The sequence below is a fragment of the Eleutherodactylus coqui genome, chromosome 4 (assembly GCF_035609145.1).
Source record: "Eleutherodactylus coqui strain aEleCoq1 chromosome 4, aEleCoq1.hap1, whole genome shotgun sequence".
Taxonomy (NCBI): domain Eukaryota; kingdom Metazoa; phylum Chordata; class Amphibia; order Anura; family Eleutherodactylidae; genus Eleutherodactylus; species Eleutherodactylus coqui.
Window position 1 is genome coordinate 82,602,933 of NC_089840.1, and position 15,977 is coordinate 82,618,909.

Genomic DNA, 15,977 nt, shown 5'->3' on the forward strand with positions numbered 1-15,977 from the left:
GTACTTATCACACCAACATCACCTATTAACTAGGTAAAAAAATTGCAAATTTTCTGATGGTCTAGAAAGTTTGACAGTCCAGTCTGCCAGTGTCACAACCTACTTTGCTAAATAAAACTCACTAACATAAATACAGTTCGCCCATGAGATTCTATCGCACATCAAAGCCTCCCTTCCTTCTGATGGAAAGGGGAACTCAACACTCGACCTCTGGTGGGGAGTGGAATTCAAGGAGTGGAGACCAACGCGCATCAGCATCACAAGGGAGCCCATTCTAATGGAGACAATGTCCTCCGCCCGTTCCCAAAACATTGAGGGGCCGCTCAAAGGAAAGGGACAGTCGAACCGCAGCTACCGACGGTCGTCTCCATCCTGTATTTAGTTTAACTCATCCTAACTTTCATGCATACCCTATTTATACTTATAAAACTAAAAACCTAGGACACCGCATTGTCCAACTTACAAGAACATCTACCTAACATTTTTTGGGTTATAGTTTGCTAACTTAAACTTATTAAGAAAATACAATTCACCTGTGAGATGCTAAAGCACAGGGTCCACTCCTGTTCAGGAACATCGCTATGGCTCTAGGGATTTAAGAAGTAGAGTTCAAATTGCCTCACCATCTCAAGGGCCCCCCGTTTTGATGGAGACAAGCCTGTCAATTTTCTAGACCACCAAAAAGAGAAAAATTAATTTAACAACAAGTATGCAGTCCGTCAGGACATGCACACATGGTGTTAAAAACACAAACGGCGCACCTCCAACCCCTTTCGCCGGCCTATCCATCTCCAGAATTGATTGATGTACTTGTCACACCAACATCACCTATTAACTAGGTAAAAAAATTGCAAATTTTCTGATGGTCCAGAAAGTTTGACAGTCCAATCTGCCAGTGTCACAACCTACTTTGCTAAATAAAACTCACTAACATAAATACAGTTCGCCCAAAAGATTCTATCGCACATCTCAGCCTCCCTTCCTTCTGATGGAAAGGGGAACTCAACACTCGACCTCTGGAAAGGAGTTGAACTCGACCTCTGGAGGGGAGTGGAATTCAAGGAGTGGAGACCAACGTGCATCAGCATCACAAGGGAGCCCATTCTAATGGAGACAATGTCCTCCGCCCGTTCCCAAAACATTGAGGGGCCGCTCAAAGGAAAGGGACAGTCGAATCGCAGTTGACGGTCGTCTCCATCCTGTATTTAGTTTAACTCCTCATCCTAACTTTCAGGGCCAACCCTACTTATACTAATAAAAATAAAAACCTAGGACACCGCATTATCCAACTTACAAAAACATCTACCTAACATTTTTTGGGGTATACTTCGCTAACTTAAACTTATTAAGAAAATACAATTCACCTGTGAGATGCTAAAGCACAGGGTCCACTCCTGTTCAGGAACATCGCTATGGCTCCAAGGATTTAAGGAGTAGAGTCCAAACTGCCTCAGCATCTCAAGGGCCCCCGTTTTGATGGAGACAAGCCTGTCAATTTTCTAGACCACCAAAAAGAGAAAAATTTATTTAACAACAAGTATGCAGTCCGTCAGGATATGCACACATGGTGTTAAAAAAACCAACGGCGCACCTCCAACCCCTTTCGCCGGCCTATCCATCTCCAGAATTGATTGATGTACTTATCACACCAACATCACCTATTAACTAGGTAAAAAAATTGCAAATTTTCTGATGGTCTAGAAAGTTTGACAGTCCAGTCTGCCAGTGTCACAACCTACTTTGCTAAATAAAACTCACTAACATAAATACAGTTCGCCCATGAGATTCTATCGCACATCAAAGCCTCCCTTCCTTCTGATGGAAAGGGGAACTCAACACTCGACCTCTGGTGGGGAGTGGAATTCAAGGAGTGGAGACCAACGCGCATCAGCATCACAAGGGAGCCCATTCTAATGGAGACAATGTCCTCCGCCCGTTCCCAAAACATTGAGGGGCCGCTCAAAGCAAAGGGACAGTCGAACCGCAGCTACCGACGGTCGTCTCCATCCTGTATTTAGTTTAACTCCTCATCCTAACTTTCATGCATACCCTACTTATACTTATAAAAATAAAAACCTAGGACACCGCATTATCCAACTTACAAAAACATCTACCTAACATTTTTTGGGGTATACTTCGCTAACTTAAACTTATTAAGAAAATACAATTCACCTGTGAGATGCTAAAGCACAGGGTCCACTCCTGTTCAGGAACATCGCTATGGCTCTAGGGATTTAAGGAGTAGAGTCCAAACTGCCTCAACATCTCAAGGGCCCCTGTTTTGATGGAGACAAGCCTGTCAATTTTCTAGACCACCAAAAAGAGAAAAATGTTTTTAACAACAAGTATGTAGTCCGTCAGGATATGCACACATGGTGTTAAAAAAAACCAACGGCGCACCTCCAACCCCTTTCGCCGGCCTATCCATCTCCAGAATTGATTGATGTACTTATCACACCAACATCACCTATTAACTAGGTAAAAAAATTGCAAATTTTCTGATGGTCTAGAAAGTTTGACAGTCCAGTCTGCCAGTGTCACAACCTACTTTGCTAAATAAAACTCACTAACATAAATACAGTCCGCCCATGAGATTCTATCGCACATCAAAGCCTCCCATCCTTCTGATGGAAAGGGGAACTCAACACTCGACCTCTGGTGGGGAGTGGAATTCAAGGAGTGGAGACCAACGCGCATCAGCATCACAAGGGAGCCCATTCTAATGGAGACAATGTCCTCCGCCCGTTCCCAAAACATTGAGGGGCCGCTCAAAGGAAAGGGACAGTCGAACCGCAGCTACCGACGGTCGTCTCCATCCTGTATTTAGTTTAACTCCTCATCCTAACTTTCATGCATACCCTACTTATACTTATAAAAATAAAAACCTAGGACACCGCATTATCCAACTTACAAGAACATCTACCTAACATTTTTTGGGTTATAGTTTGCTAACTTAAACTTATTAAGAAAATACAATTCACCTGTGAGATGCTAAAGCACAGGGTCCACTCCTGTTCAGGAACATCGCTATGGCTCTAGGGATTTAAGGAGTAGAGTCCAAACTGCCTCAACATCTCAAGGGCCCCCGTTTTGATGGAGATAAGCCTGTCAATTTTCTAGACCACCAAAAAGAGAAAAATGTATTTAACAACAAGTATGCAGTCCGTCAGGATATGCACACATGGTGTTAAAAAAAACCAACGGCGCACCTCCAACCCCTTTCGCTGGCCTATCCATCTCCAGAATTGATTGATGTACTTATCACACCAACATCACCTATTAACTAGGTAAAAAAATTGCAAATTTTCTGATGGTCTAGAAAGTTTGACAGTCCAGTCTGCCAGTGTCACAACCTACTTTGCTAAATAAAACTCACTAACATAAATACAGTTCGCCCATGAGATTCTATCGCACATCAAAGCCTCCCTTCCTTCTGATGGAAAGGGGAACTCAACACTCGACCTCTGGTGGGGAGTGGAATTCAAGGAGTGGAGACCAACGCGCATCAGCATCACAAGGGAGCCCATTCTAATGGAGACAATGTCCTCCGCCCGTTCCCAAAACATTGAGGGGCCGCTCAAAGGAAAGGGACAGTCGAACCGCAGCTACCGACGGTCGTCTCCATCCTGTATTTAGTTTAACTCATCCTAACTTTCATGCATACCCTATTTATACTTATAAAACTAAAAACCTAGGACACCGCATTATCCAACTTACAAGAACATCTACCTAACATTTTTTGGGTTATAGTTTGCTAACTTAAACTTATTAAGAAAATACAATTCACCTGTGAGATGCTAAAGCACAGGGTCCACTCCTGTTCAGGAACATCGCTATGGCTCTAGGGATTTAAGAAGTAGAGTTCAAATTGCCTCACCATCTCAAGGGCCCCCCGTTTTGATGGAGACAAGCCTGTCAATTTTCTAGACCACCAAAAAGAGAAAAATTAATTTAACAACAAGTATGCAGTCCGTCAGGACATGCACACATGGTGTTAAAAACACAAACGGCGCACCTCCAACCCCTTTCGCCGGCCTATCCATCTCCAGAATTGATTGATGTACTTGTCACACCAACATCACCTATTAACTAGGTAAAAAAATTGCAAATTTTCTGATGGTCCAGAAAGTTTGACAGTCCAATCTGCCAGTGTCACAACCTACTTTGCTAAATAAAACTCACTAACATAAATACAGTTCGCCCAAAAGATTCTATCGCACATCTCAGCCTCCCTTCCTTCTGATGGAAAGGGGAACTCAACACTCGACCTCTGGAAAGGAGTTGAACTCGACCTCTGGAGGGGAGTGGAATTCAAGGAGTGGAGACCAACGTGCATCAGCATCACAAGGGAGCCCATTCTAATGGAGACAATGTCCTCCGCCCGTTCCCAAAACATTGAGGGGCCGCTCAAAGGAAAGGGACAGTCGAATCGCAGTTGACGGTCGTCTCCATCCTGTATTTAGTTTAACTCCTCATCCTAACTTTCAGGGCCAACCCTACTTATACTAATAAAAATAAAAACCTAGGACACCGCATTATCCAACTTACAAAAACATCTACCTAACATTTTTTGGGGTATACTTCGCTAACTTAAACTTATTAAGAAAATACAATTCACCTGTGAGATGCTAAAGCACAGGGTCCACTCCTGTTCAGGAACATCGCTATGGCTCCAAGGATTTAAGGAGTAGAGTCCAAACTGCCTCAGCATCTCAAGGGCCCCCGTTTTGATGGAGACAAGCCTGTCAATTTTCTAGACCACCAAAAAGAGAAAAATTTATTTAACAACAAGTATGCAGTCCGTCAGGATATGCACACATGGTGTTAAAAAAACCAACGGCGCACCTCCAACCCCTTTCGCCGGCCTATCCATCTCCAGAATTGATTGATGTACTTATCACACCAACATCACCTATTAACTAGGTAAAAAAATTGCAAATTTTCTGATGGTCTAGAAAGTTTGACAGTCCAGTCTGCCAGTGTCACAACCTACTTTGCTAAATAAAACTCACTAACATAAATACAGTTCGCCCATGAGATTCTATCGCACATCAAAGCCTCCCTTCCTTCTGATGGAAAGGGGAACTCAACACTCGACCTCTGGTGGGGAGTGGAATTCAAGGAGTGGAGACCAACGCGCATCAGCATCACAAGGGAGCCCATTCTAATGGAGACAATGTCCTCCGCCCGTTCCCAAAACATTGAGGGGCCGCTCAAAGCAAAGGGACAGTCGAACCGCAGCTACCGACGGTCGTCTCCATCCTGTATTTAGTTTAACTCCTCATCCTAACTTTCATGCATACCCTACTTATACTTATAAAAATAAAAACCTAGGACACCGCATTATCCAACTTACAAAAACATCTACCTAACATTTTTTGGGGTATACTTCGCTAACTTAAACTTATTAAGAAAATACAATTCACCTGTGAGATGCTAAAGCACAGGGTCCACTCCTGTTCAGGAACATCGCTATGGCTCTAGGGATTTAAGGAGTAGAGTCCAAACTGCCTCAACATCTCAAGGGCCCCTGTTTTGATGGAGACAAGCCTGTCAATTTTCTAGACCACCAAAAAGAGAAAAATGTATTTAACAACAAGTATGTAGTCCGTCAGGATATGCACACATGGTGTTAAAAAAAACCAACGGCGCACCTCCAACCCCTTTCGCCGGCCTATCCATCTCCAGAATTGATTGATGTACTTATCACACCAACATCACCTATTAACTAGGTAAAAAAATTGCAAATTTTCTGATGGTCTAGAAAGTTTGACAGTCCAGTCTGCCAGTGTCACAACCTACTTTGCTAAATAAAACTCACTAACATAAATACAGTCCGCCCATGAGATTCTATCGCACATCAAAGCCTCCCATCCTTCTGATGGAAAGGGGAACTCAACACTCGACCTCTGGTGGGGAGTGGAATTCAAGGAGTGGAGACCAACGCGCATCAGCATCACAAGGGAGCCCATTCTAATGGAGACAATGTCCTCCGCCCGTTCCCAAAACATTGAGGGGCCGCTCAAAGGAAAGGGACAGTCGAACCGCAGCTACCGACGGTCGTCTCCATCCTGTATTTAGTTTAACTCCTCATCCTAACTTTCATGCATACCCTACTTATACTTATAAAAATAAAAACCTAGGACACCGCATTATCCAACTTACAAGAACATCTACCTAACATTTTTTGGGTTATAGTTTGCTAACTTAAACTTATTAAGAAAATACAATTCACCTGTGAGATGCTAAAGCACAGGGTCCACTCCTGTTCAGGAACATCGCTATGGCTCTAGGGATTTAAGGAGTAGAGTCCAAACTGCCTCAACATCTCAAGGGCCCCCGTTTTGATGGAGATAAGCCTGTCAATTTTCTAGACCACCAAAAAGAGAAAAATGTATTTAACAACAAGTATGCAGTCCGTCAGGATATGCACACATGGTGTTAAAAAAAACCAACGGCGCACCTCCAACCCCTTTCGCCGGCCTATCCATCTCCAGAATTGATTGATGTACTTATCACACCAACATCACCTATTAACTAGGTAAAAAAATTGCAAATTTTCTGATGGTCTAGAAAGTTTGACAGTCCAGTCTGCCAGTGTCACAACCTACTTTGCTAAATAAAACTCACTAACATAAATACAGTTCGCCCATGAGATTCTATCGCACATCAAAGCCTCCCTTCCTTCTGATGGAAAGGGGAACTCAACACTCGACCTCTGGTGGGGAGTGGAATTCAAGGAGTGGAGACCAACGCGCATCAGCATCACAAGGGAGCCCATTCTAATGGAGACAATGTCCTCCGCCCGTTCCCAAAACATTGAGGGGCCGCTCAAAGGAAAGGGACAGTCGAACCGCAGCTACCGACGGTCGTCTCCATCCTGTATTTAGTTTAACTCATCCTAACTTTCATGCATACCCTATTTATACTTATAAAACTAAAAACCTAGGACACCGCATTATCCAACTTACAAGAACATCTACCTAACATTTTTTGGGTTATAGTTTGCTAACTTAAACTTATTAAGAAAATACAATTCACCTGTGAGATGCTAAAGCACAGGGTCCACTCCTGTTCAGGAACATCGCTATGGCTCTAGGGATTTAAGAAGTAGAGTTCAAATTACCTCACCATCTCAAGGGCCCCCCGTTTTGATGGAGACAAGCCTGTCAATTTTCTAGACCACCAAAAAGAGAAAAATTAATTTAACAACAAGTATGCAGTCCGTCAGGACATGCACACATGGTGTTAAAAACACAAACGGCGCACCTCCAACCCCTTTCGCCGGCCTATCCATCTCCAGAATTGATTGATGTACTTGTCACACCAACATCACCTATTAACTAGGTAAAAAAATTGCAAATTTTCTGATGGTCCAGAAAGTTTGACAGTCCAATCTGCCAGTGTCACAACCTACTTTGCTAAATAAAACTCACTAACATAAATACAGTTCGCCCAAAAGATTCTATCGCACATCTCAGCCTCCCTTCCTTCTGATGGAAAGGGGAACTCAACACTCGACCTCTGGAAAGGAGTTGAACTCGACCTCTGGAGGGGAGTGGAATTCAAGGAGTGGAGACCAACGTGCATCAGCATCACAAGGGAGCCCATTCTAATGGAGACAATGTCCTCCGCCCGTTCCCAAAACATTGAGGGGCCGCTCAAAGGAAAGGGACAGTCGAATCGCAGTTGACGGTCGTCTCCATCCTGTATTTAGTTTAACTCCTCATCCTAACTTTCAGGGCCAACCCTACTTATACTAATAAAAATAAAAACCTAGGACACCGCATTATCCAACTTACAAAAACATCTACCTAACATTTTTTGGGGTATACTTCGCTAACTTAAACTTATTAAGAAAATACAATTCACCTGTGAGATGCTAAAGCACAGGGTCCACTCCTGTTCAGGAACATCGCTATGGCTCCAAGGATTTAAGGAGTAGAGTCCAAACTGCCTCAGCATCTCAAGGGCCCCCGTTTTGATGGAGACAAGCCTGTCAATTTTCTAGACCACCAAAAAGAGAAAAATTTATTTAACAACAAGTATGCAGTCCGTCAGGATATGCACACATGGTGTTAAAAAAACCAACGGCGCACCTCCAACCCCTTTCGCCGGCCTATCCATCTCCAGAATTGATTGATGTACTTATCACACCAACATCACCTATTAACTAGGTAAAAAAATTGCAAATTTTCTGATGGTCTAGAAAGTTTGACAGTCCAGTCTGCCAGTGTCACAACCTACTTTGCTAAATAAAACTCACTAACATAAATACAGTTCGCCCATGAGATTCTATCGCACATCAAAGCCTCCCTTCCTTCTGATGGAAAGGGGAACTCAACACTCGACCTCTGGTGGGGAGTGGAATTCAAGGAGTGGAGACCAACGCGCATCAGCATCACAAGGGAGCCCATTCTAATGGAGACAATGTCCTCCGCCCGTTCCCAAAACATTGAGGGGCCGCTCAAAGCAAAGGGACAGTCGAACCGCAGCTACCGACGGTCGTCTCCATCCTGTATTTAGTTTAACTCCTCATCCTAACTTTCATGCATACCCTACTTATACTTATAAAAATAAAAACCTAGGACACCGCATTATCCAACTTACAAAAACATCTACCTAACATTTTTTGGGGTATACTTCGCTAACTTAAACTTATTAAGAAAATACAATTCACCTGGGAGATGCTAAAGCACAGGGTCCACTCCTGTTCAGGAACATCGCTATGGCTCTAGGGATTTAAGGAGTAGAGTCCAAACTGCCTCAACATCTCAAGGGCCCCTGTTTTGATGGAGACAAGCCTGTCAATTTTCTAGACCACCAAAAAGAGAAAAATGTATTTAACAACAAGTATGTAGTCCGTCAGGATATGCACACATGGTGTTAAAAAAAACCAACGGCGCACCTCCAACCCCTTTCGCCGGCCTATCCATCTCCAGAATTGATTGATGTACTTATCACACCAACATCACCTATTAACTAGGTAAAAAAATTGCAAATTTTCTGATGGTCTAGAAAGTTTGACAGTCCAGTCTGCCAGTGTCACAACCTACTTTGCTAAATAAAACTCACTAACATAAATACAGTCCGCCCATGAGATTCTATCGCACATCAAAGCCTCCCATCCTTCTGATGGAAAGGGGAACTCAACACTCGACCTCTGGTGGGGAGTGGAATTCAAGGAGTGGAGACCAACGCGCATCAGCATCACAAGGGAGCCCATTCTAATGGAGACAATGTCCTCCGCCCGTTCCCAAAACATTGAGGGGCCGCTCAAAGGAAAGGGACAGTCGAACCGCAGCTACCGACGGTCGTCTCCATCCTGTATTTAGTTTAACTCCTCATCCTAACTTTCATGCATACCCTACTTATACTTATAAAAATAAAAACCTAGGACACCGCATTATCCAACTTACAAGAACATCTACCTAACATTTTTTGGGTTATAGTTTGCTAACTTAAACTTATTAAGAAAATACAATTCACCTGTGAGATGCTAAAGCACAGGGTCCACTCCTGTTCAGGAACATCGCTATGGCTCTAGGGATTTAAGGAGTAGAGTCCAAACTGCCTCAACATCTCAAGGGCCCCCGTTTTGATGGAGATAAGCCTGTCAATTTTCTAGACCACCAAAAAGAGAAAAATGTATTTAACAACAAGTATGCAGTCCGTCAGGATATGCACACATGGTGTTAAAAAAAACCAACGGCGCACCTCCAACCCCTTTCGCCGGCCTATCCATCTCCAGAATTGATTGATGTACTTATCACACCAACATCACCTATTAACTAGGTAAAAAAATTGCAAATTTTCTGATGGTCTAGAAAGTTTGACAGTCCAGTCTGCCAGTGTCACAACCTACTTTGCTAAATAAAACTCACTAACATAAATACAGTTCGCCCATGAGATTCTATCGCACATCAAAGCCTCCCTTCCTTCTGATGGAAAGGGGAACTCAACACTCGACCTCTGGTGGGGAGTGGAATTCAAGGAGTGGAGACCAACGCGCATCAGCATCACAAGGGAGCCCATTCTAATGGAGACAATGTCCTCCGCCCGTTCCCAAAACATTGAGGGGCCGCTCAAAGGAAAGGGACAGTCGAACCGCAGCTACCGACGGTCGTCTCCATCCTGTATTTAGTTTAACTCATCCTAACTTTCATGCATACCCTATTTATACTTATAAAACTAAAAACCTAGGACACCGCATTATCCAACTTACAAGAACATCTACCTAACATTTTTTGGGTTATAGTTTGCTAACTTAAACTTATTAAGAAAATACAATTCACCTGTGAGATGCTAAAGCACAGGGTCCACTCCTGTTCAGGAACATCGCTATGGCTCTAGGGATTTAAGAAGTAGAGTTCAAATTGCCTCACCATCTCAAGGGCCCCCCGTTTTGATGGAGACAAGCCTGTCAATTTTCTAGACCACCAAAAAGAGAAAAATTAATTTAACAACAAGTATGCAGTCCGTCAGGACATGCACACATGGTGTTAAAAACACAAACGGCGCACCTCCAACCCCTTTCGCCGGCCTATCCATCTCCAGAATTGATTGATGTACTTGTCACACCAACATCACCTATTAACTAGGTAAAAAAATTGCAAATTTTCTGATGGTCCAGAAAGTTTGACAGTCCAATCTGCCAGTGTCACAACCTACTTTGCTAAATAAAACTCACTAACATAAATACAGTTCGCCCAAAAGATTCTATCGCACATCTCAGCCTCCCTTCCTTCTGATGGAAAGGGGAACTCAACACTCGACCTCTGGAAAGGAGTTGAACTCGACCTCTGGAGGGGAGTGGAATTCAAGGAGTGGAGACCAACGTGCATCAGCATCACAAGGGAGCCCATTCTAATGGAGACAATGTCCTCCGCCCGTTCCCAAAACATTGAGGGGCCGCTCAAAGGAAAGGGACAGTCGAATCGCAGTTGACGGTCGTCTCCATCCTGTATTTAGTTTAACTCCTCATCCTAACTTTCAGGGCCAACCCTACTTATACTAATAAAAATAAAAACCTAGGACACCGCATTATCCAACTTACAAAAACATCTACCTAACATTTTTTGGGGTATACTTCGCTAACTTAAACTTATTAAGAAAATACAATTCACTTGTGAGATGCTAAAGCACAGGGTCCACTCCTGTTCAGGAACATCGCTATGGCTCCAAGGATTTAAGGAGTAGAGTCCAAACTGCCTCAGCATCTCAAGGGCCCCCGTTTTGATGGAGACAAGCCTGTCAATTTTCTAGACCACCAAAAAGAGAAAAATTTATTTAACAACAAGTATGCAGTCCGTCAGGATATGCACACATGGTGTTAAAAAAACCAACGGCGCACCTCCAACCCCTTTCGCCGGCCTATCCATCTCCAGAATTGATTGATGTACTTATCACACCAACATCACCTATTAACTAGGTAAAAAAATTGCAAATTTTCTGATGGTCTAGAAAGTTTGACAGTCCAGTCTGCCAGTGTCACAACCTACTTTGCTAAATAAAACTCACTAACATAAATACAGTTCGCCCATGAGATTCTATCGCACATCAAAGCCTCCCTTCCTTCTGATGGAAAGGGGAACTCAACACTCGACCTCTGGTGGGGAGTGGAATTCAAGGAGTGGAGACCAACGCGCATCAGCATCACAAGGGAGCCCATTCTAATGGAGACAATGTCCTCCGCCCGTTCCCAAAACATTGAGGGGCCGCTCAAAGCAAAGGGACAGTCGAACCGCAGCTACCGACGGTCGTCTCCATCCTGTATTTAGTTTAACTCCTCATCCTAACTTTCATGCATACCCTACTTATACTTATAAAAATAAAAACCTAGGACACCGCATTATCCAACTTACAAAAACATCTACCTAACATTTTTTGGGGTATACTTCGCTAACTTAAACTTATTAAGAAAATACAATTCACCTGTGAGATGCTAAAGCACAGGGTCCACTCCTGTTCAGGAACATCGCTATGGCTCTAGGGATTTAAGGAGTAGAGTCCAAACTGCCTCAACATCTCAAGGGCCCCTGTTTTGATGGAGACAAGCCTGTCAATTTTCTAGACCACCAAAAAGAGAAAAATGTATTTAACAACAAGTATGTAGTCCGTCAGGATATGCACACATGGTGTTAAAAAAAACCAACGGCGCACCTCCAACCCCTTTCGCCGGCCTATCCATCTCCAGAATTGATTGATGTACTTATCACACCAACATCACCTATTAACTAGGTAAAAAAATTGCAAATTTTCTGATGGTCTAGAAAGTTTGACAGTCCAGTCTGCCAGTGTCACAACCTACTTTGCTAAATAAAACTCACTAACATAAATACAGTCCGCCCATGAGATTCTATCGCACATCAAAGCCTCCCATCCTTCTGATGGAAAGGGGAACTCAACACTCGACCTCTGGTGGGGAGTGGAATTCAAGGAGTGGAGACCAACGCGCATCAGCATCACAAGGGAGCCCATTCTAATGGAGACAATGTCCTCCGCCCGTTCCCAAAACATTGAGGGGCCGCTCAAAGGAAAGGGACAGTCGAACCGCAGCTACCGACGGTCGTCTCCATCCTGTATTTAGTTTAACTCCTCATCCTAACTTTCATGCATACCCTACTTATACTTATAAAAATAAAAACCTAGGACACCGCATTATCCAACTTACAAGAACATCTACCTAACATTTTTTGGGTTATAGTTTGCTAACTTAAACTTATTAAGAAAATACAATTCACCTGTGAGATGCTAAAGCACAGGGTCCACTCCTGTTCAGGAACATCGCTATGGCTCTAGGGATTTAAGGAGTAGAGTCCAAACTGCCTCAACATCTCAAGGGCCCCCGTTTTGATGGAGACAAGCCTGTCAATTTTCTAGACCACCAAAAAGAGAAAAATTTATTTAACAACAAGTATGCAGTCCGTCAGGATATGCACACATGGTGTTAAAAAAACCAACAGCGCACCTCCAACCCCTTTCGCCGGCCTATCCATCTCCAGAATTGATTGATGTACTTATCACACCAACATCACCTATTAACTAGGTAAAAAAATTGCAAATTTTCTGATGGTCTAGAAAGTTTGACAGTCCACTCTGCCAGTGTCACAACCTACTTTGCTAAATAAAACTCACTAACATAAATACAGTTCGCCCATGAGATTCTATCGCACATCAAAGCCTCCCTTCTTTCTGATGGAAAGGGGAACTCAACACTCGACCTCTGGTGGGGAGTGGAATTCAAGGAGTGGAGACCAACGCGCATCAGCATCACAAGGGAGCCCATTCTAATGGAGACAATGTCCTCCGCCCGTTCCCAAAACATTGAGGGGCCGCTCAAAGGAAAGGGACAGTCGAACCGCAGCTACCGACGGTCGTCTCCATCCTGTATTTAGTTTAACTCCTCATCCTAACTTTCATGCATACCCTACTTATACTTATAAAAATAAAAACCTAGGACACCGCATTATCCAACTTACAAGAACATCTACCTAACATTTTTTGGGGTATACTTCGCTAACTTAAACTTATTAAGAAAATACAATTCACCTGTGAGATGCTAAAGCACAGGGTCCACTCCTGTTCAGGAACATCGCTATGGCTCTAGGGATTTAAGGAGTAGAGTCCAAACTGCCTCAACATCTCAAGGGCCCCTGTTTTGATGGAGACAAGCCTGTCAATTTTCTAGACCACCAAAAAGAGAAAAATGTATTTAACAACAAGTATGCAGTCCGTCAGGATATGCACACATGGTGTTAAAAAAAACCAACGGCGCACCTCCAACCCCTTTCGCCGGCCTATCCATTTCCAGAATTGATTGATGTACTTATCACACCAACATCACCTATTAACTAGGTAAAAAAATTGCAAATTTTCTGATGGTCTAGAAAGTTTGACAGTCCAGTCTGCCAGTGTCACAACCTACTTTGCTAAATAAAACTCACTAACATAAATACAGTTCGCCCATGAGATTCTATCGCACATCAAAGCCTCCCTTCCTTCTGATGGAAAGGGGAACTCAACACTCGACCTCTGGTGGGGAGTGGAATTCAAGGAGTGGAGACCAACGCGCATCAGCATCACAAGGGAGCCCATTCTAATGGAGACAATGTCCTCCGCCCGTTCCCAAAACATTGAGGGGCCGCTCAAAGGAAAAGGACAGTCGAACCGCAGCTACCGACGGTCGTCTCCATCCTGTATTTAGTTTAACTCCTCATCCTAACTTTCATGCATACCCTACTTATACTTATAAAAATAAAAACCTAGGACACCGCATTATCCAACTTACAAGAACATCTACCTAACATTTTTTGGGTTATAGTTTGCTAACTTAAACTTATTAAGAAAATACAATTCACCTGTGAGATGCTAAAGCACAGGGTCCACTCCTGTTCAGGAACATCGCTATGGCTCCAGGGATTTAAGGAGTAGAGTCCAAACTGCCTCAGCATCTCAAGGGCCCCCGTTTTGATGGAGACAAGCCTGTCAATTTTCTAGACCACCAAAAAGAGAAAAATTTATTTAACAACAAGTATGCAGTCCGTCAGGATATGCACACATGGTGTTAAAAAAACCAACGGCGCACCTCCAACCCCTTTCGCCGGCCTATCCATCTCCAGAATTGATTGATGTACTTATCACACCAACATCACCTATTAACTAGGTAAAAAAATTGCAAATTTTCTGATGGTCTAGAAAGTTTGACAGTCCAGTCTGCCAGTGTCACAACCTACTTTGCTAAATAAAACTCACTAACATAAATACAGTTCGCCCATGAGATTCTATCGCACATCAAAGCCTCCCTTCCTTCTGATGGAAAGGGGAACTCAACACTCGACCTCTGGTGGGGAGTGGAATTCAAGGAGTGGAGACCAACGCGCATCAGCATCACAAGGGAGCCCATTCTAATGGAGACAATGTCCTCCGCCCGTTCCCAAAACATTGAGGGGCCGCTCAAAGCAAAGGGACAGTCGAACCGCAGCTACCGACGGTCGTCTCCATCCTGTATTTAGTTTAACTCCTCATCCTAACTTTCATGCATACCCTACTTATACTTATAAAAATAAAAACCTAGGACACCGCATTATCCAACTTACAAAAACATCTACCTAACATTTTTTGGGGTATACTTCGCTAACTTAAACTTATTAAGAAAATACAATTCACCTGTGAGATGCTAAAGCACAGGGTCCACTCCTGTTCAGGAACATCGCTATGGCTCTAGGGATTTAAGGAGTAGAGTCCAAACTGCCTCAACATCTCAAGGGCCCCTGTTTTGATGGAGACAAGCCTGTCAATTTTCTAGACCACCAAAAAGAGAAAAATGTATTTAACAACAAGTATGTAGTCCGTCAGGATATGCACACATGGTGTTAAAAAAAACCAACGGCGCACCTCCAACCCCTTTCGCCGGCCTATCCATCTCCAGAATTGATTGATGTACTTATCACACCAACATCACCTATTAACTAGGTAAAAAAATTGCAAATTTTCTGATGGTCTAGAAAGTTTGACAGTCCAGTCTGCCAGTGTCACAACCTACTTTGCTAAATAAAACTCACTAACATAAATACAGTTCGCCCATGAGATTCTATCGCACATCAAAGCCTCCCTTCCTTCTGATGGAAAGGGGAACTCAACACTCGACCTCTGGTGGGGAGTGGAATTCAAGGAGTGGAGACCAACGCGCATCAGCATCACAAGGGAGCCCATTCTAATGGAGACAATGTCCTCCGCCCGTTCCCAAAACATTGAGGGGCCGCTCAAAGGAAAGGGACAGTCGAACCGCAGCTACCGACGGTCGTCTCCATCCTGTATTTAGTTTAACTCCTCATCCTAACTTTCATGCATACCCTACTTATACTTATAAAAATAAAAACCTAGGACACCGCATTATCCAACTTACAAGAACATCTACCTAACATTTTTTGGGTTATAGTTTGCTAACTTAAACTTATTAAGAAAATACAATTCAC